The sequence below is a fragment of the Trachypithecus francoisi genome, unplaced genomic scaffold (assembly GCF_009764315.1).
Source record: "Trachypithecus francoisi isolate TF-2019V2 unplaced genomic scaffold, Tfra_2.0 Lachesis_group11, whole genome shotgun sequence".
Classification (NCBI taxonomy): domain Eukaryota; kingdom Metazoa; phylum Chordata; class Mammalia; order Primates; family Cercopithecidae; genus Trachypithecus; species Trachypithecus francoisi.
In genome coordinates this window covers 86,287,994-86,293,993 of record NW_022681456.1, presented here as the reverse complement: position 1 = coordinate 86,293,993, position 6,000 = coordinate 86,287,994, and the positions used below count along the sequence as shown (strand labels likewise).

General features: G+C 38.9%; 1 pseudogene; it reads right to left on the bottom strand.

The window, feature by feature from the left end:
* Positions 1-869: 869 nt before the first annotated feature.
* Positions 870-1,680, bottom strand: LOC117091077 (annotated as a pseudogene).
* Positions 1,681-6,000: the final 4,320 nt, after the last annotated feature.

The following is a 6,000-nucleotide window of genomic DNA, read 5'->3' as shown; positions in this document are numbered from 1 at the left end:
ATTGGTAATAGCAACCATAATTACAAAACTCCTAGGTATAAAGGTAAAAAGAAATTGTAAAGCCTATGAGGAAAACTGTTAATATAATAGCTTCAAAGACATAAAATAGATTTGAAAAAATGAAAGACCTTCTAAGTGAATTTGTAAATATAACATCATTCCAACAAAAAAGTCAAGGATGTTTTTGTTTCACTTTGCTTTTTAGTTATACAAATTGATTCTTAAGTTCATATGGAAGAAATAAACAAGAATATCCAAGAAAGTCCTGAAAGGAAGAGCAATGAGGAGGGGCCAGTCTTATCAGACATTTGAGATATTATAAAACCTTCATAATCAAACTAGTATAAAGCTGGTGCATATAGACAGACACACTAATGGAACATAGTAGAAAGTCTAGGCATCAATCCAAGTACATATAAAAATTTAATGTATGTTAGACATTATCAAACAATGTGAAAAATGGACTTTAAAAATATATGCTGTTGAGACAACTGGGTACCATGTGGGAAAAGGTAACATTGGATGCATTGCTTATACTGCACATCCAAGAAAAACTTCACATGACTTGGTTAGCTAAACATGACTACATGGAAACTCTACAAGTTCTAGAAGAAGGCATGTGTAGATTTCTGTGTAATCTACCTATGCACCCCTGGGAATAGCGGGCAAAGCATTTCTATGTCTCAAAACTCAGAATCAATAAAAGACTAGTCAATTCTATTACATATACATGTATGTATTTTTTAAAGTTGTTTTACAAAATTTCGCAGTGATTTCTGGGATGGAGGGTGGCGGGGAAGGCGGTGTTAAGAATCATCAGGGCTGTGGCCCAGTTGGCCCGCGGAGGTGCAGGCAGGGTGAGCGGGCCCTCACTGGGGCAGCTGGAGGGGCACAGTCTGCTCCACCGGCAGGTAGATCATGCACGTTCCCAGAGCGTGAGAGCTGTTACGCTCCGCAGCTTCCAACTTGCGCAGCTCAGGCCGTCTCCTGCGGTGGCCAGTGAGTTGGCAATCAGCTCGGCTGTCTTGGAATCGCCCTCAGCAGAGATGATGGCTGCCTTTTTCTGCTGCTCGGCCTTTTCCACCACAAATCTGGTCCTCTCTGCTTCCTGCTGAGCCACCTGTTTGGCTTCCAACCCTTCTGTGAATTCCTTCCCGAAGGTCAGATGTGTCAAGGACACGTCGTCCAGGATGAGCCCAAAGGTGGCTGCTCGCTCTGTAAGGTAGTTACTCACCTGCCTGGAGACCAACTCTCTCTGGGTGATTACTTCTCCAGCATCAAAGCTAGCCACCACTGACTTGAGGATCTCTGTCGTGATGGACAGCAGCACACTCTCATCATAGTCCTCTTCCATGCTGGTGAAGATGCAGGAAGCTGGCTAGCGACGGGCCGGAAGAGGATATGCAATGTGATGTTGACATTCTGTAAATCTTTGCTACCAGTGATGTCTGGTACATGACGTGGTGGAGAAAGGCAGTCAAAGATAATTGGTTTCTGTACCCATGGGATGAGAAAGTGAGTCCCTTCCCCTACCACAATGTCCTGTACTCCACGGAATCAGTCAAAGATGACAGCTGTGTGTCCAGCATCCATATTATGTAAGGCAGAGTTCACTACACCTCCTGCAACAGCTAAGGCCAGGCCATACTTGCTGATGGACTCAAACACTTTGGCTGCCATGTTTTCTGCTGCTGGACCCTCTCATACCTGCTTCCACTCTGATCTACACATGAATTCCCCAGCCACCCAATTCTACTACATATTTTTTTTTTTAAATGTATGGCCCAAATACCATAAACAAAGCCAAAGACAAATGAGTCACTGGACAAAACAATTGCAATTTTTACCACAGAATAAAATGTAATCTCTCTAACATGCAAGAACTCTGAGAAATAAAATGACACAGATCCAGTAGAAAAATGAGCCCAAGACATGAACAGATAGAAATAATTTATGCAAGTGGCCCTTAAAATAGTAAAACATGCACAACTCACTCAAAAAAGAAAGGCAAATTACATTACATTGAAACAGCATTTCTTATTGTGTTGGCAAAAATTCAAAAACTTGAGAGTACATTTTATTGCTAGAGCTATAGGGAAAAGAGACACAGTGATATGCTACTGGTAGAAGTATAGAGTGATACAGTTCTTAAGGAGGGAAATTTAGTATGATCTAGCAAAATTACAAATGGATTAATTTGTCCTTTAACCCAGCAATGATATTTTTGGGGACTCTACACTAATGTACAAATTTGAAATATTATATACACAAGGTTAGTATTCATTGTGGTATTCTGAGTGACAAAAGTCTAGAAACTCCCCAAATATCCATCAATAGGGGAACAGTTGAGTATTTAACTATAGTATATAGTGGAGTATTACGAACCCATAAACATGAGGTATATCTGTATGTGTTGCTCTAGAATGATAGCCACAATATTTTATGAGAAGCTACTTTAGTGCAAAATGAAGCATTGGAAAGATAAAAGCAATAAAAGACTAGTGAATATAAAACTAATAAAAGTGGTTATCTACACAGAGTAGGGAAGGAAAATGGATGAAAATGGAAGGGAGAGGCCAGCACGGTGGCTCATGCCTGTAATCCCAACACTTTGGGAGGCCGAAGTGAGTGGATCACCTGAAGTCAGGAGTTCGAGACCAACCTGGCCAACGTGGTGAAATCCCACCTTTACTAAAAATACAAAATTAGCTGAACATGTTGGTGCACGCCTGTAATCCCGGATACTCGGGAGGCTGAGGCAGGAGAATCACTTGATCCTGGGAGGTGGAGGTTGCAGTGAGCTGAGATTGCACCACTGCACTGTAGCCTGGGCAACAAAGTGAGATTCCATCACAAAAAAAAAAAAAAAAAAAAAAAAAGGAATGGAAAGGAGATACGGCTGACTATACCTTTTTATGTAGTTTCAACTTTAGAATCATATAATCATTTAATATATTCAAAAATTAAGTTAAACCAAAAATAGAAAAAAGAACAATCCCTAAAACTGAAACAAGTGAAATAAAGCTGTTTACAAGGTTGATAACATAACCAAAAAGAAAGATTTATTTCAAATAACTTTTAAACACAAGACTTTGTCTTTTCTTAGTGAAATATATTCTAGGATCAAAACAAACTACAAAGAACTCTTAAGCTTCATTCTGTAATTTTATTGTTACTTCTAATAGTGGTATTGTAAAACTATTTTGTGTATTTTATAAGATAAAGCAAGTTTAGTGTAAGAAGCAATAAAAATGTGAAATCAAATAAGTAAACATCTAGTGTTTAAACTGTAAGCTACAAGTGTTCCGAAGATGCCAATAATCTCACTGAAGACTATGGACAAGCTGAACAACTTGGATCTGTGGATGAATCTCTGAGCTGGAAAACACAAAAGACTATTCTTCAGTGGACCAAGCAAGATGACTCCTCAGACAAAGTCTGTGAAGCTGATGTCATACGGCACACCCTGACGCTGAATATATAAGGCCTTAATTTTAATCTAAAATGCAACCACTCTCTGAGCATCCAGATGTTCAGCTATTCAAGATTCAGAAAATAAAAAGTTATTTCTGGAAATATTTTAGGAAGTCAAATAATTTCTTTTGTATTTTGATGGAATTCTTTTTTTTTTTTTTTCTTTTTTTGACATAGAGTCTCGCTTTGTTGCCCAGGCTAGAGTGCAGTGGCGTGATCTTGGCTCACTGCAAGCTCTGCCTCCCGGATTCATGCCATTCTCCTGCCTCAGCCTCCCGAGTAGCTGGGACTACAGGCACCCGCCACCACGCCCGGCTAATTTTTTGTATTTTTTAGTAGAGATGGTGTTTCACCATGTTAGTCAGGATAGTCTCGATCTCCTGACCTCGTGATCTGCCCGCCTTGGCCTCCCAAAGTGCTGGGATTACAGGCGTGAGCCGCCGTGCCCGGCCAATGGAATTCTTTTAAAAATATTTTTGGCTTGAGATGGAAAAAGCAGCAAAGTAACTAAAGACAGATTTTAGGCTGCATTACAGAAGTGTTTCAAAAAATAGGGATTGCATTGGTTGGTTTAAATGTCAACCGTGGGGAAAGCTTTAGGCTCAGGATTTGGCACTGCTCTCAAGATCTTGTTTTCAGAGAAATTGATAACACACGTGCCAGAAAGTGGGCCCAGTTAAGAATTCCATCTAACCAGACAAAAAGTAGTATTGCTTAATGCATTTGGAAGAATTTCCACAAGTGTGAAAGAATTGTAAAACATCAGGAACTTGTTGCAAATTATTAATTTAAATGTGATTTGAAATATGCCTGTTTCTGGAGAATGAAGGCCAAAGAGAGGAATTTCATCCAGCAATAAACAGCAATGACAGTTTGAAGCCAAACTCTTTATATAAAGCTACTTTTACTAAAGGAGAATTATATTATTTTAAGTAAATTGTTTTATTTTAAAATTATGTTTAGTTTAACTATACAATTCTTGTAGGTCAAAGTAAGTAATACTTCAATAATGTGGCACAAATTTTAAAGTTTAATATTGAATAAAATTAGGAGTATCCATTTTTTTTTAAATTTTTTGAGACAGAGTCTTGCTCTGTCGCCCAGGCTGGAGCTCACTGTGAGAGAAGGAAAAGCCAGAAAGAACTCCTCAAAGGATTTTTAACTCTGAGACAAACTAGCATTATTCCCACTTCCACTGTGAGGTCAACATGCAGGATGAGGCATTTAGGTTAGATTTCTTAAAAAGCTTGAGAGTGATGGATGTGTGAGAGAGGAAGGAGCCTGCATCTCCTCTCCAGGAAGCCTTAAAAACCAGAAGAGAGTCTTACTTGTCTGAGTTTAGCTTGGGAAGAAACAGATTTACATATCCCTGAGACCAGCTCAGTGCTATTTCAGCAATTCTACCACCCACATTTTACCTCCAAACCAAAAGTTGAATGAATCCTGAAATGATTGCATGTTTTTCACAATAGGAAGATTACCACAGTCTCTTAATACCCACAGATGCTTCTCTAATCCTTTTCTTTCTCCCTATTTCCCCAAGTAATGCCATACTCAGGCCCTTGCAATCTCCTGCCTGGAAGACTATTCCTCTGCTATCTGTGTCTAGAGGCTAGCAGATTGGACACTGCGGCTCTAGGAGTTACAATACACACCTGTAACATATCATAGTCTACTTTCAAATAGTGTAAAAATCTTATAGCAATTTACTTTCAGTTTCTCCCTTATGTTTTTTGTTGTTTTTGTCATACATACTGCTTCTATGTATGCTAAAACCCAACTGGATATTTATTATTTCTACTTTAAATAGTCATTTATTTTTTCAAGAGATTAAAAAGTGAGAGATTGCGTGCAGTGGCTTACGTCTGTAATCCCAGCACTTTGGGAGGCCAAGGTGGGAGAATCACTGGAGCCCAGGAGTTCAAGACCAGCCTGGGCAACATGGTGAAACCCCGTTCTTACAAAAAAAAAAAAATACAAAATTTAGCCGGGCATGGTGGCACACACCTGTAGTGCCAGCTACCAGGGAGGCTGAGGGAGGAGGATCGTTTGAGCCTGGGAGGTTGAGGCTGAAGTGAACCGTGATTGCACCATTGTACGTTAGCCTGGATGACAGAGCAAGACTCTTTTTTAAATAAATAAATAAATAAATAGTGAGAAAATGTTTTAACTATTTTGCTTATATTTATCACTTCTCACACTCTTTATCTTTTTATATTGGTCAAATTTTTGTTATTATTTTTCTTTCACCTGAAGAACTTCCTTTAACACTTCACCTTTGTTGGTATTTTTAAAAGTCTTTATTTCACCTTTATTTTTGAAAGACATTTTTGCGAGGTAGAAAAAATTCTGGCTCAATCTTGTCTTTCACTTTACATAGCTTTTATAAGAAATCTGCTGGCCTTATTTTTTTATTCCTCTACATCACGGATGACGCACTTTTCTGTAAACGTCCATACAGTAAATCTTTTAGGTTTTGCAAGCCGTATAGTCTCTGTTGCAACTACCAGCTCTGCCATTGTAACA